We start from the raw sequence: 26,040 nt of genomic DNA, 5'->3' as shown, positions 1-26,040 counted from the left end.
TCCTAATTTTCATGGCTGTTTGTTTGGTTAATCCAATCTAAAGTACAGACTCAAAAATTCTTCTAAATTTATAAATCTTGTAAAACAAAATGTTAAAGAATGGAAAATAAAAATAGTTAAATGAGTGTTTATAGAGTTTTAAAATAATGAATGGAATATGAAGTACTAGAACATTATGTAGACTCCATAAATATTTTATCACAAACCTTTTGAGATAGCAGTACCTTATTGCAGCTAAAACATAACCTATTCAGGTAAGTAATTTCAATATCAATATAAAATCATGGATCCTTAATACAAGTCCTTTTCTAATTTGCCACTCCAATTTAATATGCCAGTTCCAAGCTATGGCCTTTCTTTGCGCCAAGTCATCCAAATAACTCCAAAGAAGCTTAGGTCTCCATTCTGCAATTTGGTGCACATGGGCTGACCTGTGCCCCACTGAGGTCAGTGGGGCTCCATGTGGGCTCCAGAATCTGCCCACAAGCAACAAGTTGAAGAACTGAGGTCTCCAGCCAATAACTTATTTACTGAAGATGCCAATTCAATTCAAAACTACCTCTCCCAGAGTACAATAGTCATTGCTGACACTTATCACACAAAGTCCAGTTATGGCATTGGTGATCTAAATAAATCTTTCTTATAAATATTCACAGGAATGCATCTGGAAAACACTTAACTTTAATTAATTGAGCCATTACTCAAAAGAAAATGAATTAACAATGTCTCTGGTACTTATTAGGTAGATGCCTCATGGAGCTGGATTCCCCAGCTCAGTTTGACAGCTGGCAGTGACTGGGTCTTCAGATAGGGAAGGACAGTTCAAGTTTCTTCCGCAATGATATGTATAACTCTGTGTTGTTCCTGGATCTTGGCAAGGGAGTTCTCTTGAAACAGGCCTCTGAGAGATGGAATGTTACATGCTTCATAGATCGTTAGGACATAAAAGGCTGTCCAACTTGCAAGGACCAATCTCCAATTTCTTTCTCAAACTCAGGTGTGAGTTGGCTCAGAAGTACTAGTGTGGCTGTAGACCAGATCCTAGAATTCTGGTTTCGGGTGCAGTGTTTTGCATTGGAAGCAGTCATTCTCTGAGGATCTGTTGCTCCTCCCACTTGCACCTCCTCCAGGGTCCCTCGATGAATCAACATTGAGCTCAATTTCAAGTCATTTGACACAATCAAATGCAGCCCATTTTCCTAACAGTTATGGGTCACCCCAATTGGCAGGCCCAGTGAGCACATCTCAATATTTCACCAGTCATGAGCGTTTGTAACATTTCTGGGGCTAGACATGATAAATATCTTCAGAAGCCCATCCTAATATTCCCAATTAAGTATTCCAGTAAATCATTAGGTTAATGTCCATTATTCCAGTAAATTGTTTGGTTTACGTTGGGGCCTATGTCTTGGTTCAACAGACAGTGTCTAGCATGGTTCTGTACCAAAGTCAATGGAACAGTTTCACTTCCCTATTTTAAATAACTTGTTACTCCAATATGCATTTTAGCTGTTCCCAAAACTGGATGAAAGATTATGCACTTTAACTCAATACCAAAAATGTGATGTTGCACATTAATAATTAATATATCCCATTTTTGGTGTCACTCACCTTGTTCTTGCAGCCTTCAAGGAATCTAGCCCATTTTATTAGATTGGTTCTGATGCATCTAAAATATGTAATGAAAGCGGAAATGGCTCGTTTAAAGGCATTTACATTATCAAAATAAACCTAGGGATTTATCTAAACCTAGTTTGAAAGCCAGAAAATGCCTCCTGATAAGCTCACATGAACATCAGAGGTATATTTCAGTATAAACAGCTGGTGTCAACTGTCTAGTTCCATTGACTTCAAGACAATTCACATCAGCTGAGGACCTGCACATCACAATAGAAGCATTTTTTTTCCCCTTGATAGATGGTGGCTCCTGCAAGTAAGTCTTCAGTCACAAAACTGAGACATTTATGAGATAACCGGAATGACTAGATTGTGAAATTCAAGATACCTCAGCAAAACGAGAGAGAGGCTTAATGCAATTTTATCAATATCTCCTTCAGTCATCTGGATAACATTGCTTTTAATACAGGCAAATACCCTTAAACTTGAATAATGTAATTGTACAGACTCACAACCCTCAGCTGACAAACGAAAACTATCAATTTTCTTGTTTGATTTGAGTTTACCTTACATGTCCATATCCCACATTCCCTGTGTAAAACCCTAACACTTAAAAGCAAGACCTAGAAGCTACTTCAATATAGCTGTTGGTGGCTAACATAGCCCCCCTAAAATCAGAGCCCCAGGATGTAAGATTCCCCTTTTACTTGAGCTCATGAAAGCAAACAGTTGCTTGAAAGCAGATGAGGACATCTTAAACACAAGTGAAGGGCAGGCCAAACCCTGAACTTCCCCCTGACAGAAGAATTCATAAACTTCAAAGAGAACCTCGTAGTTTTCCTTTACCCTGGCTGCTGTCGGTAGGTTTTTTCACAATTGGGAACAATAAACCTAAACTGGACCTGAATTAAGGAGTTGATTTAGGGATCTCGTTTCACTCGTACAAATTTAGGAAAGAGGAGAGTGGGGAAAGAGGTGGAAAGCTGTGGTTTGGCACAAGAAGCCAGCTGGCGATGAAGAGAATTGTAAGTTTTGGCAGCCTTTGTCCCATTTTAAAAGGGAAACTCCCATCACCCACAAAGTTAAATGATAGTGGAAAGGAAATGGAGGGTGAGGAGAATAGAGAGAAAAATCTTTCCCCATAGTTTATTCTTTGTACCCCTTTCAACATTCCAGGTAGAGAGATTCTTGTCTTTGTGGTGATGAGGTCCCATCTGAGCACAGCTGTGCGATCTCCAGAAAGGACCAGGAGGCCAGTATTGATTTGGATATTATGTTCTACAGACTGCAGTGGGTTGTTTTGCAAAATTCTACTTGCATCCCCCTCAGAAATGAAGCACAGATAAGAGATTTTTTTTTAAAGTCAATAAGTAAAAATATAGATGTTATTCTCTATTGCTTTGTTCCTTATGTAGGAAATTACCCCTGTGAAAAGTTAATGTAAAATAGATATACAATACCGCAAAATGAAAATGGTGGTGGCTTATACCCAATTTGAGGTCACTTTGCATAGGGGTAAATGACTACACAAAATGCAATGAAGAATCCAACCCTGTATTTTCTATTCATTCAGCCTCACCATTGTGACAGGCATGATCCATGTTACATTCAGGAGGCAGCCATGTTGGATCCTTCTATAGCAGGCATCCTTTGAGTTACATAACACTGTCACCACTGGAGGACACTCTTGCACTAACATAACATTGCTTTAGGCTGCTTACTGTTCTGTCTCTCTTACACTGCTCTTCAGTGGTAATTCAAACCAAATGTATTTTTCTTGAGTGAAAGTACCACTCTTTATATATTCACTGTAACAAAGGTATATTTAGAGAGAATACATGGTGAGATGGCATAAAGGCTTTTCTAGATGGCCAGCTTACACACATGGTGAAGGTGTGAGTGAGTTCTGCAGCTCATCCCAAATAAAGTGGTCATTGTAGTAGAGTCTTTTATAGTGTTTGGAGGTTTTGGAAGTAGAAGATTGCTGCATTCCAACAGGGGTATGAGAGACATTGCTAATTATCCTGGCTTCACTTCAAAAGAATTTCTTGGGCAGATTCCCTTTTGAAACCTATAGTCCTTGAGCCATACATTTCCACTGTCTTGCGGGAGACTTCATTGCTTTTAGTGTGAATTTCACTGAATAACATTAAGTTAAAAAAACCTCTTACTGCAAGTCAAGTGGAATTCCAGGGCTCCGGGGGCCTGATTTATACCAGTTTTACACTCATGAATTAGAGAAATGTAAATTAATAAATATAAATGTAAGGGCTAAAGCAGTGTTTTTCAAACTGGGAGTCCTGACCCAAAAGGTGGTCACAAACCTATTGTAGGGGGATCACGGTATTGCCACCCTTTCTTCTGTGCGGCCTTCAGAGCTGGGCGGCCAGAGAGCAGCAGCTGCTGGGCTGGGCACCAAGCTCTGAAGGTGCCGCCACCAGCAGCGGCATAGAAGCAAGGGTGGCATGGTGGTAGGGGATGTCATCACAACCCGAAACATTTTCAAAGGGGGTTCCAGCAAAAACAGGCTTGAGAACCCCTGGGCTAAAGCAAGTTGCTGGGGTGGGGGTTTAAGTTTTGTTTTTGTTTTCACCGCTGGAATCTCACTTTTCAATTGGCTTACATTCAGTTGACTCGGGCACTAGGCAGAATAATATGATAATTTGGGCTGAGTGGGTCTTCTGTCAGCTGATTGTAAGAAGTTCTGAGCCTCAGGATCTAGCCCCCTCAGGAGTTCTCCAGTCCATCAGCCTGCATTGTGATAGGAGTTATTTAATTAATCCTTAATCATCCTCAGTAGATGGTTATGAAGACTAAACTTGAATAGTCACTGATGTTGATTCTGCAATATCCCCTGCATGACTAATATTTATACTCTTGGTTTTCTTTGTATTTAACCTAATTTGCTGCAGACTCTCCCCTTTACATTTTGGTCTGTTGATAAATGAGACCGCTCCCTGTATGCGTTATAGCTCTCTATGGAGCCAGAGATGATGATTGTCTTTTCTCCCTTTCATTAACCACTGCTGCATAAATACATCTGTTAGTCTTCTCCTTTTTAGTGAAGATAAAAGCAAATTCCAGGTCAGCAGATATTATAGTGATAGACAGGTCTTGGAATAAATTCCATATTTCCCACTCGTCTTTCTATGCCTGGTCAAGCCCCCACTGGAGAATGAGAACGCAAGGGGTAGATCTATTAATAGGTTAATATCAAGAGGTATTCTGACTCTATTTTTAAAAATTGCTGCAACTGTATATAAAGCCTCAAGAGCAAAGAGAGAAGAAGCCAACTGCAGCGTACAGGATACAGCACTATTTTCCCTTTCCAACAGCAGAGACCTGAGAACTTTTAAAGTAGGGGAGAGGCTTATTTTTGTTTCAAAACTAAGTGGTACCAACTGTACTTTCTGATAGCTGTTGAACTCCATTTTAGGTCATGTGATGGAGCATCTGATTGCTTCTATTTATACCCTAACATAGCACCATCAAATGCTAGGAATGCAGCAGGAAAATGTGAAGGGGGCTTGCTGGCTGAAGCAAAACGAAGGAGTCGAGTAAGTATACAGCTAGTCTCCAGCATCTAGGAAATCAGCCTAGATGGCGATTGGAACCTTGGCTCAGGTTAGAGTTTAGCTAGCTGCATTCTGCATGCTTATAAAATTGGGTCTTCTAGAGGCAACTCTTCTGCCAGGTGGTATCAGGAACAACAAAGGCCAGGTTCAATATTCAGAAGTTCCTCTTAACATTACAAAACAGAACTGGCTCGAGCCTCACTCAATCTGGGAAAACTTACCACCACCCTAGGCACCTCTAAGAAGTGAAAGTTCTCCACTTATAAGCACTGAATCTGTGTACAACACAAGAAAACTTGTATTAAAAGGAAGGGGGAACTTAGCATTAATTCAGAAAAACAGCACAACAATGATGCAAAAGTATGCAAACCACAAGTCAACACCCCACCGTGTTGCCTCAGTTTCCCCCTTTGCCTCAGTTTCCCCCCTTGTAGTACAAAAGTCTGAGGGACAAATGACCCTTTATCATACTATTCCTTTCCCCTCCACTGCGCTCTGCTCAGAGTTGGTTGTCCATAGTCAGTGAAGTCCCAGCATTCAGGGGTGTGTTCATGTGGGTTCACCTCCCACATCTCAAAGGGAAGGTTTAGCAATCCCTCTGTAGTTGCCACTGCCCACTGTCCCTGCTGCCACCTTTGCCACTGCTGGCACTGCTTGCTGCCTCTGTGATAACATTTTCTGGGGGTCCATCACCTAGCCCTGTTCTTAGTGACTTCACCACGGAGGGGGGAACCTCTCTGCAACTGAAACCTCTGCATTGTCTTTCACTCCAACACTGTCCTCATACCAAGTCAAAGACTTAGCCCCCAGACCCGGTCACCAGTGACTTCAGCTCTAGTCATCACTGAGCAGAAACAAAGACTCTTAAATGAGTATGATCAGCTTTGTCTTTAAACATAGAGGGGGAGGTTCAAATGGTGTCTATGACTCTATTTAAAGAGCCTACACCCCCAGGTAGGAACACCTGTCCCCAACCCCACTGCTTTGCTACCTGGTGCAATCATTAAGCACTCCAATCATTAAGAACTGGGCTAAATAGTGGAACCTCAGAACACAGCACCCTTACCCCCTGCTTAGTGAGTGAGGTTAAATTTAGGTTCAACCAGGGCATGTTAAGTACCTTTACTCATACAATCAGGATAACATTTCTGTGTCCCAGGGAGACCCTCAATGCTCACTTGCAGAGGGTACCCTATAATGCTCATCAGGCCTAGCACATTGCCCCAACTCTCTGTTGTCATCTGTATCTATAACGTGCCATGGAAGGTGTCACATGCAAACTGGTAATATACTGGCCATTAATATTAGCGCATGATGTATGTACCGGAAGTGTATAAAGAATTATAGATGTGTGCTGGAAATATGTTCCTCAAATGTGTTTGGCATTGCAGTACCTAAGCACAGCCTGTCCCGAGCAAAGGAATGCTTCACAGGCTTGAGTGTGGCTCCAGTGTAAATTCCATAAGGTGTGACCAAAGACCATGAAAAGCACATTTATGTGCAAGGTTAGACAAAGCCATCGGGCAAGTAAGTGGGAGAAGACAACCACTTAACAATGTTGGTGGGGGGATGGAGACTGCACCCCCGCACCCACCTCCCCAAGGATGCTTTCCTGCTTCTTGAAACAGGGTCAATGGACTTTGGAAGATATAAGTAGAGGGGGAAAGCCATTTGTCGTCGTTCCCCTGAGAAGACCAAGAAATGAAGTGTGTTAGGCTCCATGTTGGATCCTGGCTAAAGACTGGCCAGTCATGCTGGAAGAATGACTGTGGTGAGCAAACTATTTTGAATAAAAATCTAAAGTGTAAGTTAGATTTTTAGCCTTAGAAGCCTTATTTTTACTTGTTTGTAACCACTTCTATCCCTATTCTTTCTACTTGGCATCTCTTAAATCCAGGTTCTATTGGTAATAAACTTGTTTTACCTTTTACAAAACTATCTCAGTGTTGTATGTTAAACTAAAGGGCAAAATCCTCAGCTAATCTAGCAGGCTGGTGTGTATTCTTTCCCTTTGGAGGCAGCTAACTGGATAACTTCTGTGAGGGTCCAGTGAGAGGGACTGGATACTACCAGGGAGATGGTTTTGGGGTGACTCGGGACTGGAGGGGCAGTTGGTGTGTTGCTGGTTGCTGGAAGCTGCTGGGTGAGGTCATTGTGCTGTGAGCAGGCTACTTGGGCGCTGAGCCGAAGCTGCACAGCACAGAAATAGTCAGGGTTACTGGGCAGGTGCTGACACGAACTCTTACTGGTCTGGGTGAAACCCCAAAGCATCACAATTTTATTACCCCTGCACTCAATACTGAAGTGAATTTTAACCCAAAACTCATCACTCTGGCAAAGCAGGTCTCTCTGGTGAACACCTAGGCAGAGTAGGAGTGTTTATGCAGAGTAGGAGTATCTGCTCCTGAAGTCTTTCCCCAGTTCATCACTAGATGTCAGAGGAGAACTCATTCAGGCCCTGCTTATGTAAGGCAATAAGGATGAGTGCAGGGTCCTGCACTTAGGATGGAAGAATCCAATGCACCGCTACAGACTAGGGACCGAATGGCTAGGCAGCAGTTCTGCGGAAAAGGACCTAGGGGTGACAGTGGACGAGAAGCTGGATATGAGTCAGCAGTGTGCCCTTGTTGCCAAGAAGGCCAATGGCATTTTGGGATTTATAAGTAGGGGCATAGCGAGCAGATCGAGGGACGTGATCGTTCCCCTCTATTCGACATTGGTGAGGCCTCATCTGGAGTACTGTGTCCAGTTTTGGGCCCCACACTACAAGAAGGATGTGGATAAATTGGAGAGAGTCCAGCGAAGGGCAACAAAAATGATTAGGGGTCTAGAACACATGACTTATGAGGAGAGGCTGAGGGAGCTGGGATTGTTTAGCCTGCAGAAGAGAAGAATGAGGGGGGATTTGATAGCTGCTTTCAACTACCTGAAAGGGGGTTCCAAAGAGGATGGCTCTAGACTGTTCTCAATGGTAGCAGATGAGAGAACGAGGAGTAATGGTCTCAAGTTGCAGTGGGGGAGGTTTAGATTGGATATTAGGAAAAACTTTTTCACTAAGAGGGTGGTGAAACACTGGAATGCGTTACCTAGGGAGGTGGTAGAATCTCCTTTCTTAGAGGTTTTTAAGGTCAGGCTTGACAAAGCCCTGGCTGGGATGATTTAACTGGGAATTGGTCCTGCTTCGAGCAGGGGGTTGGACTAGATGACCTTCAGGGGCTGCTTCCAACCCTGATATTCTATGATTCTATACTGGATTTTGTTGTTGGAATTTCATATTACAAATGGATGCATTTCCCATGGGCCTTTTAATTAAGAAAAAAAAACCTTGTTATTTACCTCAAAAATGGACACCTGATATTTTTCTGCTCTTTTTCTCTTTACCGATTGAGTCTGACTCACTTCTACCAGTATAGCAAGGCACTCTTTAATTATCAGCTATGGACTCCTATTGGCAGAATGATCCCAGGTGTATGCTCTGCTTCCCTTTTTGTTTTTTCTCATTCACATGATTCATATTCAGGGTGTATTTTCCATTTCTTTTGTTGGCGTTAATCTAACAATGATTAAATGCATAATTAATATTTTAAAAGTAACTGAAATGATTTATGCCACGTGCTCAGTATGCCATTTCCAAACTTGGAACCTGATCCTGGACCATAATATGCCATGGATATTTGAAGTAGAATACCTCAATAAAATCAATGGGAAGTTCTGTGTAACATCCAGTGGTATGATGTGGCTACATGAGAAGTACTGAATACCTGCAACTCCCACTGAAGACCAAACACCTAGTAAGAGGATTTCTAATTATATAAATCAGTGGTCTCCAACCTTTTTACTCCCAAGATCACTTTTTGAATTTAAGTGCAACCCAGGATTTACCCCACCCCTGCCCCGCTCAGTCCCCTTTGTTTTCCCCTGCCCCCATCCTCACTCACTTTCACTGGGCTGTGGCCAAGCGGCTCAGTTTGGGAGGGGGCTCCTGGCTGAGCCTGGGGTAGAGATGCAAGTTCTGGGAGGGAGTTTGGGTGCAGGAGGGGGTGCGGGGTGAAGGTTCTGGGAGGGGGCTCAGGATTAGGGTGTGGGCTCCCGCCAGGCGGCACTTACCTCAGACAGCTCCCAGGTGGTGGCACAGGGGGGCTAAGGCAGGTTTCCTGCCTTCCCTGGCCCCACACCACTCCCAGAACCAGCCAGCATGCTCCTGTGTCCCCTGGGGAAGGGTATGTAGCGCCACACGCTGCTTCTGCCTGCAAGCACCACCCCCGCAGCTCCCATTGGCCACAGTTTCAATATGGAATTATGAGGTTGGGCTGCCCAGGTGGATGGGAAAGAGAAAATCTAGGCATTGTCCGAAAACTAAATGACTACTTTGACTCAGTTTGCAATAAGGATGATAATATAGAACATGAACATGAAGGCAGGATAGCTGATGGAAATGTGCACAGAAATGGCAATGCTCACATCTGAGAGGAGAGAACTTAGTTTAATGTGTTCAAATAAATCACACAATTAACACACAAATTAATGGTGATTTAAAAAATTATTTGTGATTAATTGCAGATTTAATCGCACTGTCAAACAATATAATACCAATTGAAATTTATTAAATATTTTTGGATGTTTTTCTACATTTTCAAATATGTTGATTTCAATTACAATACAGAAAATAAAGTGTACAGTGCTCACTTTATATTACAATTTAAATGTAAACTTGGGTAAACTTTACATAATACTGTAAACAGTACTGGGTCTATTAAACAATTGGGTCTACAGTATCATGTGTTACAGTTGGGTCTTTTTTTACAGTGCAAATATTTGTTATTAAAAATAATATAAAGTGAGCACTGTACACTTTGTTTTCTGTGTTATAATTGAAATCAATATATTTGAAAATGTAAAAAGCATCCAAAAATAATTAAATAGGTGGTATTCTATTATTATTTAATGCCACTGTTAATCGTGATAGAAAAATTTTAATTGAGTGATTAATTGCAATGTTTTTAATTGCTTGACCGCCCAAAAAAGAACCATTCTGAACGCAAGAATCACACTTTACTTCCAATACTGCAGGCTGGGAACATGCTGCTTTATTCAACTATACACAAAAAGAGTGGGGTAAAACACCCACTAACTCAATAGGAGGTAAGGGAGGGGATAGTGTGGCTCCAACCCATAATACTCTGAGTAACCCAGTTAAGTCCTTGATGTCCACTTAGCTACATTGCTCACCTTTCAATCTGCAGCCCTGAGTTAGTCTTCTAAAAACCTTGGGACTGTTCTCTTTTACACAGGGTAGTGCCTCTCCATGGCAGCCATGGCCCTTTCTAGGGGCAGAGGCCCACTGCCTCCAGTCTCCTGCTCCAGCAGTTTTGCAAATACCCTCCTCTTGAGATCTCCGGCATTCCTGGCAAAACGGCATCCTCTCGGCTTCAGCTCCTCCAGACTCATCACCCAAGAGCAAAGGCTCTGGCACCCACATGTCACAAACGGATATCATTCAGTGCCATCTTACGACTCAAACATCACTTAAACAGACTTTAAAAGACAAGCGGGCAGTTTGCTCTAGGACAGTACCTGGAATCCATTTTGGCTGATCACTATTGAAACCTTTAGTATAGACCAGGTCCTTTGGGCCCACGTCTCTGTCTCTGGATCATAGTCATGGTTTTGGGTTCTGCAAAGCATGGCGGACGTGGACCTGGGGAGTTTATGAAGCATTTCTCCATAGTTCTGGAGCCTCTGGCAGTCTTGGTGCATCCAACTGATCTGTTAGTAAGTGTTTTAATTTTAAGTACTGCCACCCTGCTTGAGCCTGTTAGAAGATGTTTGGGGGTCATTTGTCTTCATGAACAGGCTAATTTATTTTTCAATAAAAATTTTGAAATGGGGATGTACTAAAAGTGAGGAATTCAAACTTCATCTACATGGTTCTTTCTGGACCAAAACTGTTGCTCTTCAAAGAAGTAGAGGATCATCATCAGAGACAGCAATTGCATCAATGGAGGAGTCAGTTACAGAATTTACCACGTCCCTAGAGATCAAAAGTAAATTGAAATGAACTCACAGAGAGGGGAAAATATGAATAGTCCCCATCTGTTAGGCATATGAGCTGCCCGATATCGTACATCTTGCAGGGAGGAGAGCTGTCTCTTGCAATTCCAGTACGTGGAATGTAAAGCTGCCAGGATTTGAGAACCCCCAGTGAGACGGGTGACACAGCAGGATCTGCCACTGGCACCAATTTTAAAAAGTGGAACCAGAGCTTTCAAATTTCTACAGAGCAACAGGAGCTGCACCACACTCTGGTGATTCCTTTAGTGTATGTCAGTACCTAGCTAATATACAGACCTTTATATAATCGAAAACACATAGAAGGTGTTCTGCCTTGATAATGATGTTGTCAAATGTTTCATCAGTTCCCCCAACACAAATACAGAAGCAAAGGCACTTAATCTTGCTCATACATCATTCTGATGGTATCAGTTTGGGATGAGGTATTCCCTCAACTCCCCTGCTAGGGTGTTTCACATTCAGCCATTTGAGAATTGATCTACATGTCCCAAAAGTTGAGAGTAAAAGCTTGCAGCAAAAGATAACCCGAGTAAGTGCGTCCCAGTCACTAGACAAGCTTATGTATCCGAGTAGGGCAGACATAACAAATAAGAAGTAAACTTGTTGTAAAACAGAACAACTACTCAGTTCACTGCAGGCTATTTAAAAACATTCTGCTTCTTGGGGCTCTTGGAACAGATTCACTTCCTCACCTAGACAGGGAACTGAGCTGTAAATTTCAGAAAATATTTGAGCCCTCAGTGCTTGGCAAGTACCCTTGCTCTTCTGAAGGCTGATCTCTGTTCAACCACATCTTTTGCACAATCTTGAAAAATCATTATCTTATGGTCTCCCCCAAACAGTTTCTTTCCCCACAAACTAGCTGTAGTATTTTTATTCTACAGTAAACCTGAGAAAATTGACAATCTATGTGTGAGATCTGGCATTTGAGGTGGGCTTAGGAGCGAGGGACCTATGTGCTCTCTCTAAATCAAATTTAAAATCATCCGGCAGACTGAGCACTTCTGCAAGGAGATGGGGAAACAAATTCTCTCTCTCTCTCTCTCTTTCAGGTACTCCTATAATGCCCAAATCATTGCAGCAAGACCTCTGCTCAATGTCTGCCACTTTTGATTTAAGAGAAGATTAGTCTGTGAGGCTTCTCTGCACCTGGGCAGAGAGCCCTTGTACCTGAATTTCCACCATTGATATTCACTCTTCTGTTTCTTTCATGCATCCTGTCAGCGCTTCCAGAGAGGAGTCAATTGAAGTAAGTCAGCTGTGCTATGGCCTTGATATCTGATGTGTCTGCCGTGCCCACATCAGCCATCTTGTTCGGAAGGGAGAGGGAGATAGAGTCAGGTCTCCGTTCTCCTTGTCTTTTGGCCACTTGCAAAACTCACAGCAGTCAAATATTTATTTACTTACATTCCAGATATTTTCATGTACTTGTTCCTTTACTGGGGGTGGTCAGTCGGGGGCCCTAGATGCCAGATGGAAATGCATATTGGTGGATGGCAGGCTGTGGAGGGCAATGAATGTGCTCTTCCATACCGACTGGAGCTCCATGAATCCCTTCTAATCCATCCTATTACCCAGGTGCATCACTTCCGGTCTTACAAAAAAGCACTTACTTTGTTTTAAGTGAAGTCCTGTTGCCTCCAATCTGTGAAGCACCTTCTCCGGTGTTGACAGATGCTCAGCATCACTTCCAACTATGATGAGGATGTCATCGATCCTCACTACAACATGTGGGTTCAACAAATTTTTACAGCCCTCTGGAAAATTCCAGGTGCTGCTAATATTCCATATGGTAATTGATGGTACTGATATAATCCCTTGAGTGTTTTATAGTGGTACTTTTTTCTTTTCTTTTTCTTTCTTTCTTTTTTTTTTACAGTCCTCCTTCAGCCTCATCTTCTGGTAAGCCTGCAACATTTCTAACTTACTAAATTTTTCAACCCCCACCTAACACTGCCAGTAAGTCCTTTGTCCTTGGAATGGAGTAATTGTCTAACCTGGAGACCTGATTCACCATGGCTTTATAATCCACACAGTTGTGGATGGTCTTATCTGGTTTAACCCTGGGTATGATAGGTGTGGCCCATTCATTGTTTTCATTTGGTGCAGAGAGCTGTGCCTGTTCTCAAGTGTTCATTAGGGCTGTGATTCATAGGAGTTCTTAAACTCATGCCTAACTTTAATCATGAGAGTAGTCCCACGAAATGCAAGGGGACTACTCACACGCTTTAAGTTAATCATAGGTGCAAGTACCTTCTAGATTCAAGGCCTAGGTTTGGACAAATGGCTCCACACAAGATGAGATTGCTTCCCAAGTATGGGAAGCATTCTCCCTGATGCAAGAATAATTACAAAGAGGAGTTATGAATTTTCCCAGCCTTATGCAGGAGGAAGAGTGGGATTTAACCCCCTTGCCAAAGATATCGCTACTAAATACTGGATCTCCCACAGGAACTGTGCCACAAGAAGCTCTTTTACAACTGTTCCAGGAACCTTCTTCACAATGGGGATTCTAAACCACATTAGAGCCAGTGTATAAATTACTACAAACTCTGGTCCCGATCCTGCAAACAGGCACACATTTGCTTAATTTTATGCACATGAAAAATGCCATTGAAATCAATGAGCCCACTCGTAAGCATAAAGTTATCTGCATGAGTGTTTGCAGGATTGGGACCTCTGCCACTAAATTGCAGTGCAAATAGATTATACTATGCAGGCCCCAACCTTCCTCTGCAGGGTACATGTTATGCAAGCCCAAATAGGGAAAGAACAGGTTAAAGAATATTAAGATAAGTGTATTCAAGCTGGCAGGGCCTGATGAAATTCATCCTAGGGTACTTAGGGAAATAGCTGAAGCAATCTTGAAACCATGAGCAATTACCTTCAAGAACTCTCAGAGGACAGATGAGATCTCAGAGGACTGGATAAGGGCAGGTGTATTATCTATTTAAAACAAAAATGACAACAAAGAAGACGCAGGGAATTATAGACCAGTCAGCCTAACTTCGATACCTGGAAAGATACTGAAACAAATTATTATACAATCAATTTGTAAGCCCCTAGCAAATCAGTGTTTATGAAGAGTAGCCAGCATGGATTTGTTAAGAACAAATCATTCCAATCCAACTTAATTTCCTTCTTTGATTTATCTTGATTTTAGTAAGTCTCTGACATCATTCCACATGCCATTTTCATAAGCAAACAAGGGAAATGTGGTCTAGATGAAATTACTATAAGGTAGGGATACATCTGGTTGAAAAAGTAGTTCAAAGAGTAGTTATCTCTCTGGCTGTCACAATGGGAGATGTATCAAGTGGAGTCCCAGAGGGGTCAGTCCTACGTCCAGTGCTAGTCAATATTTTCATTAATGACTTGGATAATGAAGTGGAGAGTGTACTTATAAAATCTGTGGAGGATGTCACCTGGGAGGGATTACAAGCACTGTGCAGGACAGGACTAGAATTCAAAATGACCTTGACAGATTAAAGAATGGATCTGAAATTCAAGAAAGACAAAGGCAAAGTATTTTACTTAGGAAGGAAAAACTAAATCCACAAATACAAAATGGGGAATAACAAACTGTATGGTAGTACTGCTGAAAAGGAACTGGGAGCTATAGTGGATAACAGGTTGAATGAGTCACCAATGGGATGCAGTTGCAAAAAGGCTAATATCATTCTGCAATGTATTATCAAGAGTGTCGTAGGTAAGATATGGGCGGTAATTGTCCCGCTCTACTCAGCACTGATGAGGCCTCAGCTGGAGTACTGTGTCCAATTCTGGGCTCTGCAATTTAGGAAAGATGTGAACAAATTGAAGAGAGTTCAGAGGAGAGCAACAAAAATGATAAAAGGTTTAGAAAACTTATGAGGAAATGTTAAAAAAACAGGGCCTATTTTGTCTTGAGAAAGGAAGACTGAGGTGGGACGTTACAAAGAGGACAGTGATCAACTGTTCTTCATGTCCACTGAAGGTAGGACAAGAAGTAATGGGCTTAATCTGCAGCAAGGGCGATTTAGGTTAGATAGCATGAACAAATTTCTAAATAAAGGACATTTAAGCTCTGGAATAGGCTTCCAAAGGAGTTTGTAGAATCCCCATCATGGGAAGTTTTTTTAAGAACAGGTTGGACAAACACCTGTCAGGGATGGAGCTATACTGGAGATCCAGAGCATGATCAGAGATGCCAGAGCTGTTGATGGGCTGCTGGAGATTGAATGTACTGTTTGGACTGTGCTGGGGAATTCGGGATTATTGTTGTGGGACTTTGGTACTAGCCCCACAAAGGGCTATTTATGCTCAGAAAGTTTGCTTGGAGTGAGTGGGGGAGTCTGGAAGAAGGAAATTGAAAAAGAGGCCTCTTGCAGGGCCACCGTGAGGCCATGAGGGGTTGTCCCTGGAGGTAACCACCCTATGTTAGTCCCATAAAGTTAACAGATATTAAACCAATAGGGGTCTATAGAAATGTAAGCATTCTGTAAGAATTACTCCAAAATGATAGTTTTCAACTTTTTTCATTTGCGAAACCCCTAAAACTATTCACATAGAGGTGCAAACCCCTTTGGAAATCTTAGACATAGATTGTGCAAACCCCCAGGGGTCCACAGATCACAAGTTGAAAACCACTGCTCTAAAAAACTATAGAATTCACATCCTTCCTATGTGTGTTCAAAACCAAACAGTACAATTTTGTAACAGGGACATCATTCTCCATTATGTTCTCCAGAATGGTTCAAGAAGCTATAGAAAGCTTATCATTTACTATTCAATTCTTTGGGATATTTCCACAATGGTAAACTGTGGTGGTACACCCCATTGAGGCCTCTGACTTTTCTTGCAAATCCACCACAACCCATTCCTCACTACCACTCAGTAATCTTGTGGGGTGGGGTTCATTAAACTGAGGTATACAGAGTACATAGAACAACCCTGATTTTCTGGCAGCAAATTAGGGTTCAAGAGTGGGAATGATTTCTGTAATTGTACTGAAGCAGCTATAGAAACTGCACTTTGTCAGAAGTGAAAGACTGAAAATAAGAGCTTCTTGGTGTGCTGTTTTTTTAAACCAGTCTCCCTCTTTTTTTTTTTTTAAGCGCTGTGTGGAGTCTGGGTGTGAAGACGAGGTTTTGAGTCTTTCTTGGTTAAGACGGGGACACAGCTGAATCAGGTATAATAGCCACAACCCAGCAACCCCTGAGAATAGCAAGAAAAATTGTCGTAGCAGGAGAAACAGATATGGCTTGATGTTAACAAATGCCAATAAGTAGAGACATCACCTGACGTCAAAAATACCCAGAAGACTAAAGAATGGCTACTGAAAATAGTCCATTCTGCAAGAAAAGCAATATTTCTACTGCTATATGTTGACTGGGGTGAGATTTTGTGCTGTGCTATTAGGAGTACCAATTTACTCTACTCTGGACCCTTTACTCAATGTACAGGGACCAGGGTAATAATCTCTCTTCAGCAATGCTATCTCCACTATACAGACACTGGTAGAATCATAGAATATCAGGGTTGGAAGGGACCTCAGGAGGTCATCTAGTCCAACCCCCTGCTCAAAAGCAGGACCAATCCCCAATTAAATCATCCCAGCCAGGGCTTTGTCAAGCCTGACCTTAAAAACTTCTAAGGAAGGAGATTCCACCACCTCCCTAGGCAACGCATTCCAGTGTTTCACCACCCTCCTAGTGAAAAAGTTTTTCCTAATATCCAACCTAAACTTCCCCCACTGCAACTTGAGACCATTAATCCTTGACCTGTCCTCTTCTACCACTGAGAATAGTCTAGAACCATCCTCTCTGGAACCACCTCTCAGGTAGTTGAAAGCAGCTATCAAATCCCCCCTCATTCTTCTCTTCTGCAGGCTAAACAATCCCAGTTCCCTCAGCCTCTCCTCATAAGTCATGTGTTCTAGACCCCTAATCGTTTTTGTTGCCCTTTGCTGGACTCTCTCCAATTTATCCACATCCTTGTAGTGTGGGGCCCAAAACTGGACACAGTACTCCAGATGAGGCCTCACCAATGTCGAATAGAGGGGGACGATCACGTCCCTCGATCTGCTCGCTATGCCCCTACTTATATATCCCAAAATGCCATTGGCCTTCTTGGCAACAAGGGCACACTGCTGAGGATCTTCACATCATTGTTCAGGCAGAGTTCTGTTTGGCACCTCAATCAGAGAATTCCACCTCTTTGTTATGTCTGAGAAACCATACATTACCCTCCCCAAATTTACAGCACTTAGTCTTCGAGGGAAGAATTAATTTTCTGAGAATTCAGAAATTTGTTAATTAGCCTATAAATCAAACTTAATTACAAACTGGGCCCTTTAAGAAATTGACCCTGTGTTGCAGTCTTTGTATAAAATGATCTCAACAATGGAATAATGTGGACTTAATTTTTCAAGTTAATTAAAATTAATTCATAAATTCATAGATTTTTTTTAAGCCCAAAGGAAACACTGTGATTATCTAATCTGACCTCCTGCCCAACAAGCTCTGGGACTCACCTGAATTAATTCCTGTCCCATGCCCAATAGCTGCGGTTGAACTTGGGCATATATTTCCAAAAAAAAAAAATCCAATTTTGATTTTAAAATTTCTGGTGATGAAGAATCCACAACAACCCTTTGTAAGATGTTCCATGGGTAAATTATCCTCCCTGTTAAAAATAATAGCCTTATGTTTTTTGAATTTACCTAGCTTCAACTTCCAGTCATTGTATCTTCATATTCCTTTGTCTGCTAAAGTAAAGAGCCCTTTACTGTCAAATTTCTGTTCTTCATCAAGGTACCTATTCATTTCAAAGGTTCACGTGGACTATAAAAGAGAGAGACAAGGTGGATGAGGAAGTATCTTTTATTGGACCAACTTCTGCTCATGAGAGAGTCAAGCTTTTAAGCTGAAGAACAGCTCTATGTAAGGTTGAAAGCTTGTCTCTCTCACCAATAGAAGTCCATGCATCCACCTTGTCTCTCTAATATCCTGGGCTACAACAACACTGCACATAAAAGAGGGGGGCAGAAAACCCCACACAGTCTCTCTTTCACTTAAAACAACACATCTTTGGGCCTCTGGGAGAGATCCTGACCAAGGAAAGAGACAGTCATAATCTTGCCCGGAAGACACTGACTGAGAAAGTCCCTCTTGAACAAAACCTTGAACCAAAACTTGCTAGATTGTTTTAGACTTCTAGATGCATGTTTTTACATCTATTTGCTTAAAACCATTTCTAATTTTCTCTCTTATCTGTGAGCTAATTTAAATCCTATCTTCTTTTGTTTTGTTTGTTTGTTTGTTTTTTTTAATCTAGACCAATCCAGTGCTGTGTTTAAACTGAACTGTTTGGCAACTCCAGTTAAAGTAGCAAATTGTTAAATAATTACTTTGAACAAGAGAAATGAACCTTAATATCTGAACTGTTCAGGAGAGGGTTGGACATTGCAGAGCACATGTTTTGGGGAAAATTCAGGACTGGGAATATGGTAGGGTCACCCTGCAAGTAGTAACCAAGGCTGGTGGAAGCCGGAGTGTGGCTGGCATGTTACTGAGAGGCTGTTGGGGTCAGAGATACTGGACCAGGGCTGAAGCGACATAGAAACACTCAGGGTGTGTCCTGCATGCTGGTAGGCTAGTTGAGAGCAGCCCAGTGGGGGAGCTACAACAGCAAAGCATTGTGAGGGACCCAAGGCTGCAGGGCAGGCAGTGACACAACCCTTCTCTGGTTTGGACTGCACCCTGGAATGTGACTGTATGTCTCTCAGATTAGTCTCCCAAGATATTGCAGATGCTTTTCCTATATACTATAGGTAGGCTTATCAGCTCCTTAAGCACATTCTTTTGTGTGATCAGGTAGGTAGATCACATTCTCTTGCGTGATAAGGTGTGACCCCTTCACTTTCTCTTTGCGTTAAATAGATTGAGCTGCTCAAGTCTCTCACTATAAGGTATGTTTTCCAATCTTTTAATCATTCTCATGGCTCTTCTCTGAACCCTTTCCAGTTTATCAACACCCTTCGTGAATCAAGTGCACCAGAACTGGACACAGTATTCCAGTAGTGGTTGCACCAATGCTAAATACAAAGGTAATATAACCTGCTTACTCTTGCTTGATGTTCCTTTGTTTAGACAGCTAAGGATCAGATTAGCCCAATTAGCCACAGCATTACACTGGGCGCTCATGTTCAGCTGATTATCCACCATGATCCGCAAGTCTTTTTCAGAGTAACTGCTTCCCACATTAGAGTCCCCCATCCTATAAGTATCATAGAATCATAGAATATCAGGGTTGGAAGGGACCCCAGAAGGTCATCTAGTCCAACCCCCTGCTCGAAGCAGGACCAATTCCCAGTTAAATCATCCCAGCCAGGGCTTTGTCAAGCCTGACCTTAAAAACCTCTAAGGAAGGAGATTCTACCACCTCCCTAGGTAACGCATTCCAGTGTTTCACCACCCTCTTAGTGAAAAAGTTTTTCCGAATATCCAATCTAAACCTCCCCCACTGCAACTTGAGACCATTACTCCTCGTTCTGTCATCTGCTACCATTGAGAACAGTCTAGAGCCATCCTCTTTGGAACCCCCTTTCAGGTAGTTGAAAGCAGCTATCAAATCCCCCCTCATTCTTCTCTTCTGCAGGCTAAACAATCCCAGCTCCCTCAGCCTCTCCTCATAAGTCATGTGTTCCAGTCCCCTAATCATTTTTGTTGCCCTTCGCTGGACTCTCTTCAATTTATCCACATCCTTCTTGAAGTGTGGGGCCCAAAACTGGACACAGTACTCCAGATGAGGCCTCACCAATGTCGAATAGAGGGGAACGATCACGTCCCTCGATCTGCTCGCTATGCCCCTACTTATACATCCCAAAATGCCATTGGCCTTCTTGGCAACAAGGGCACACTGCTGACTCATATCCAGCTTCTCGTCCACTGTCACCCCTAGGTCCTTTTCCGCAGAACTGCTGCCTAGCCATTCGGTCCCTAGTCTGTAGCTGTGCATTGGGTTCTTCCGTCCTAAGTGCAGGACCCTGCACTTATCCTTATTGAACCTCATCAGATTTCTTTTGGCCCAATCCTCCAATTTGTCAAGGTCCTTCTGTATCCTATCCCTCCCCTCCAGCGTATCTACCACTCCTCCCAGTTTAGTATCATCCGCAAATTTGCTGAGAGTGCAATCCACACCATCCTCCAGATCATTTATGAAGATATTGAACAAAACCGGCCCCAGGACCGACCCTTGGGGCACTCCACTTGATACCAGCTGCCAACTAGACATGGAGCCATTGATCACTACCTGTTGAGCCCGACAATCTAGCCAGCTTTCTACCCACCTTATAGTGCATTCATTCAGCCCATACTTCCTTAACTTGCTGACAAGAATACTGTGGGAGACCGTGTCAAAAGCTTTGCTAAAGTCAAGAAACACTACATCCACTGCTTTCCCTTCATCCACAGAACCAGTAATCTCATCATAAAAGGCGATTAGATTAGTCAGGCATGACCTTCCCTTGGTGAATCCATGCTGGCTGTTCCTGATCACTTTCCTCTCATGCAAGTGCTTCAGGATTGATTCTTTGAGGACCTGCTCCATGATTTTTCCAGGGACTGAAGTGAGGCTGACTGGCCTGTAGTTCCCAGGATCTTCCTTCTTCCCTTTTTTAAAGATTGGCACTACATTAGCCTTTTTCCAGTCATCCGGGACTTCCCCCGTTCGCCACGAGTTTTCAAAGATAATGGCCAATGGCTCTGCAATCACAGCCGCCAATTCCTTCAGCACTCTCGGATGCAACTCGTCTGGCCCCATGGACTTGTGCACGTCCAGCTTTTCTAAATAGTCCCTAACCACCTCTATCTCCACAGAGGGCTGGCCATCTCTTCCCCATGTTGTGATGCCCAGCGCAGCAGTCTGGGAGCTGACCTTGTTAGTGAAGACAGAGGCAAAAAAAGCATTGAGTACATTAGCTTTTTCCACATCCTCTGTCACTAGGTTGCCTCCCTCATTCAGTAAGGGGCCCACACATTCCTTGGCTTTCTTCTTGTTGTCAACATACCTGAAGAAACCCTTCTTGTTACTCTTGACATCTCTGGCTAGCTGCAGCTCCAGGTGCGATTTGGCTCTCCTGATAACATTCCTACATGCCCGAGCAATATTTTTATACTCTTCCCTGGTCATATGTCCAAACTTCCACTTCTTGTAAGCTTCTTTTTTATGTTTAAGATCCGCTAGGATTTCACCATTAAGCCAAGCTGATCGCCTGCCATATTTACTATTCTTTCGACTCATTGGGATGGTTTGTCCCTGTAACCTCAACAGGGATTCCTTGAAATACAGCCAGCTCTCCTGGACTCCTTTCCCCTTCAAGTTAGTCCCCCAGGGGATCCTGGCCATCCGTTCCCTGAGGGAGTCGAAGTCTGCTTTCCTGAAATCCAAGGTCCGTATCCTGCTGCTTACCTTTCTTCCCTGTGTCAGAATCCTGAACTCAACCAACTCATGGTCACTGCCTCCCAGATTCCCATCCACTTTTGCTTCCCCCACTAATTCTACCCGGTTTGTGAGCAGCAGGTCAAGAAAAGCGCCCCCCCTAGTTGGCTCCTCTAGCACTTGCGCCAGGAAATTGTCCCCTACGCTTTCCAAAAACTTCCTGGATTGTCTATGCACTGCTGTATTGCTCTCCCAGCAGATATCAGGAAAATTAAAGTCACCCATGAGAATCAGGGCATGCGATCTAGTAGCTTCCGTGAGCTGCCGGAAGAAAGCCTCATCTACCTCATCCCCCTGGTCCGGTGGTCTATAGCAGACTCCCACCACTACATCACCCTTGTTGCTCACACTTCTAAACTTAATCCAGAGACACTCAGGTTTTTCTGCAGTTTTGTACCGGAGCTCTGAGCAGTCATACTGCTCCCTTACATACAGTGCTACTCCCCCACCTTTTCTGCCCTGCCTGTCCTTCCTGAACAGTTTATAACCATCCATGACAGTACTCCAGTCGTGTGAGTTATCCCACCAAGTCTCTGTTATTCCGATCACGTCATAGTTCCTTGACATCACCAGGACCTCCAGTTCTCCCTGCTTGTTTCCAAGGCTTTGTGCATTTGTATATAAGCACTTGAGATAACCTGTTGATCGCCCCTCATTCCCAGTATTAGGCAGGAGCCCTCCCCTCACAGACATTCCTGCCTGTGCTTCCTCCCGGTATCCCGCTTTCCCACTTACCTCAGGGCTTTGGTCTCCTTCCCCCGGTGAACCTAGTTTAAAGCCCTCCTCACTAGGTTAGCCAGCCTGCTGGCAAAGATGCTCTTCCCTCTCTTCGTAAGATGGAGCCCGTCTCTGCCCAACACTCCTCCTTCATGGAACACCATCCCATGGTCAAAGAAACCAAAGCCTTCTCTCCGACACCACCTGCATAGCCATTCGTTGACTTCCACGATTCGACGGTCCCTACCTAGGCCTTTTCCTTCCACGGGGAGGATGGACGAGAACACCACTTGCGCCTCCAACTCCTTTATCCTTCTTCCTAGAGCCACATAGTCCGCAGTGATCCGCTCAAGGTCATTCTTGGCAGTATCATTGGTGCCCACGTGGAGAAGCAGGAAGGGGTAGCGATCTGAGGGCTTGATGAGTCTCGGCAGTCTCTCCGTCACATCGCGAATCTTAGCCCCTGGCAAGCAGCAGACTTCTCCGTTTTCCCGGTCAGGGCGGCAGATAGATGACTCAGTCCCCCAGAGGAGAGAGTCCCCGACCACCACCACCCGCCTTCTTCTCTTGGGAGTGGTGGTCGTGGAACTCCCAACCTCAGGACATCGCATCTCATGCCTTCCAACCAGCGGAGTCTCCTTCTGCTTTCTCGCCCCAGACATATCATCTGGTCCACCCTCCGCAACGATACCTGTGGAGAGAACATGAAAGCGGTTAGTTACCTGTGTCTGTGTTACTGGAACCCGGACATTCCGCTTACCTCTTCTGGAGGTCACATGTTGCCAAGCTTCTTCACTGGCCTCTTGGCTCCTCTGTGCAACCTGCTCTATATCTGTAGAGCTTTGTGCCCCTAGAAGCCTATCCTGAGTTTTGTCCAGGAAATCCTCAGTTTCCCGTATGCAACGCAGGGTTGTTATCTGTTGCTCCAGACCTTCAATCTTCTCTTCCAGTATGGAGACCAGCTTGCACTTTGTACAGACAAAGTCGCTTCTGTCCTGTGGAAGAAAGACAAACATGGCACATCCAGTGCAGGTCACAACAGCTGAACCCCCCCCCCCCCCCCCGCTTCCATATCACCTTCCTACTACGAGCTTCCTCAGAGCAGTTTGCAAGACGTAAGCCTCACTGGGCTCACTCCAGGCGAACTCCCAGGCAAACTCCTGCTGTGAGCTGCTCTGCTGTCCCCGCTGGTTCTCCCCCGCTCAGCTGGTTCGCGAAGCTCTGGCTATTTTTAAACAGCCAGGCTTCCCTGTCGCAAACAAACAGACACCCTACTGCCCGCCCCCTGCAGGCTAGCAGCCAATCAGACACTCACTCAGGCTCTCACACTGCCCCCCCAGCAAACACACGCTCGGATACTTCCTCAGCAAGCAAACACAGACTCGGATACTTACCAGTCCCAGGCAAACTCCTGCTGTATTCCTTATGTTCTGTGTTTTTAACTGTTGGGGGGCTGTTGTTTGTGTGACATCTCTAAGAAATACTTTAGGTTAATCTTTCCCCCTGAATGGATAATTCCAGAGTCTTCTCTAAAAAGGGTCAGTGTGACACCACCAGGCCAGCTCAGGTCAAAGCCATAGGCCAATTCACTTCTGTGTGAATATCAAAGAAATGTTAAGTGTACTAATTCATTTGAGTATTAATCTAGTTCAAAGGAAATGTGAATGATATTGTCTTCTCATCTGTAACCTGTTCTCTGCTATCTCATACATAATGCATATTGTTAGGTAATAGCATGTAACAATCCATTAGTTTTCATGAACTTTACACATCAAGTAAATTCTCATCTTGATGCTAACACACACTTTTGATCTAGGATCAGTTAAGTACAGGGACATACATAACATAATATCTCTGTGATTTAATTGCCCATCAGACAGGATTGGAGCCTTGGAACAGGAAATGAAGAAGCATGCTGACTTCAAAGCATGGGTCATTGCATTCGACAATGGAAATCTTCAGGCTCAGTCTGCATTTAGTCAACAAAGGAAAAATGCATGCTGTGATGAAAACACTTGGATGATTGCTTTCTGTGGAAAGAAGTGGTAAATACTGATTCCAGGGAATGATCCTGTATCTCTGAACTGTTTTAGATTCAAAGAGGGTAGAATACTGAGTGAGTGGAAGGAGGTCCCCAAAGTGATTTTGGGTATCCCTGAGAGACTTTTGGAAAACTAGCAGACTACTACATCTCTGCTATCATCTTGGAACTATAAACTTTGACTCACCTGTTAATGTATTTTACCTGCTTAAACCTCTCAATAAGTCTCAGTTCTTTTTCTTAGCTAATAAATCTTTAGTTAGTTTACTAGTGAATTTACTTCAGCTTTGTCTTTGGTGAGATCCAGAGTACAAATTTGACCAGGGTAAGTAACTGACCGTTTGTGGTTGGGAGTAACCTAATGTGATGTGATATTTGGTATAGTGACCAATATCACAAAGCCCAGTTTGTCTGGGTGGCAAGAAGGGCTGGAGATCCTAAGGGGACTGTCTTTGACTCCATGGTAAGACTGATACAGTGATCCAGGAGTGCATGTTCGTTACTGGTTCGGTGAAATCTAATTATAGAATATACCACCAGTTTAGGGTGTCTGCCCTGTTTTCTGGCATCTGACCTGAATTTGGCTTTCACAGTTGTGAGCTATTCCAGACAGAAAGACAGTGAGAACATCAGGATTAAATTCATTAAAGAGATTTGTATCCAAAATGTGAACCTGCCCCACACATTTTGCCATGGAGCCCTGGAGAGAAGCGGGGTTAACATGGCTTCCAAGTCCTTTCCCAGCATGTGAAGTGTGTGTGGGAGTGAGAAAGAGCCATGTACCTGCTCAAGGTACTTCTGACATCCTAGAGGGGAAAAAGAGAGAAAAATAATCTGAGACCCACTTGAAACACACTGAGGATTACAGGGAAGGGATTTTGCAAATCTTGAAAAAAGAAGCTCTGGTCTAGCCCCAGAACCATGGATTATCTCAGCTAATGGGGCTTTTCCATCTCTCATATCTATATATCTCTAATTCGTCATAGAAAAATTGTAATGCACATTTCAGGAATTCACTGACAGCTGGACTCCAGTGCCCACAATTTGGGAATGGTCCTGTCCCTGTGTGGGATCTGGGGTATTTCTTACTCTGTCTCACCTGCAGGAATTTGCTTACTGGCTTCAGATACTTCCCCTCCATCTCACTGATCAGCTCACTGAGATGGGAAATCTCCTCAGAGAGTTTAGTAACATTTTCATTCTGTATCTTCACAATCTCCTTGTCCTGTTTTTTCCAGCTCGGCCAGCAGGAGTCGCTCCTTTTCCTCCAGGAACTGCCGCAGTTTCTGAAATTCAGATAAAATCTTCTGCCTCTCTGTTTCTGTCTGTTTCTGTAAGAAAATAGGGAAAGGGCTTGTTTGGGATGTGAATGGAGCCTGGGGTCCTTTCATGGAGTGCTGAGTGTGCAGGAGGGAGAATTTCTTTGCACATGCTAAGACATCTAACACTTGCCTGTGACCTGTGGTTAGTAGAAAGAGGATTTTCTCACACCTTCCCATTTGGCCCCTATATCTCTTAAAGGGATATTCTCATGTC

General features: G+C 43.4%; 1 long non-coding RNA gene across 1 annotated transcript in view; it reads left to right on the top strand.

Moving 5' to 3' along the window:
* Positions 1-24,666, top strand: part of LOC144930015 (uncharacterized) — a 42,077-nt gene extending 17,411 nt beyond the window's left edge. Inside the window, exons 2-3 of the long non-coding RNA XR_013635132.1 lie at positions 16,361-16,434; positions 24,340-24,666. This is a non-coding gene — a long non-coding RNA (uncharacterized LOC144930015). The remainder of the gene's footprint in view (positions 1-16,360; positions 16,435-24,339) is intronic.
* Positions 24,667-26,040: the final 1,374 nt, after the last annotated feature.

This window comes from Lepidochelys kempii, unplaced genomic scaffold (genome assembly GCF_965140285.1).
Source record: "Lepidochelys kempii isolate rLepKem1 unplaced genomic scaffold, rLepKem1.hap1 scaffold_242, whole genome shotgun sequence".
Classification (NCBI taxonomy): Eukaryota; Metazoa; Chordata; order Testudines; family Cheloniidae; genus Lepidochelys; species Lepidochelys kempii.
Note: the sequence above shows the minus strand (reverse complement) of the source record. Positions and strands in the feature narration are given on the sequence as shown.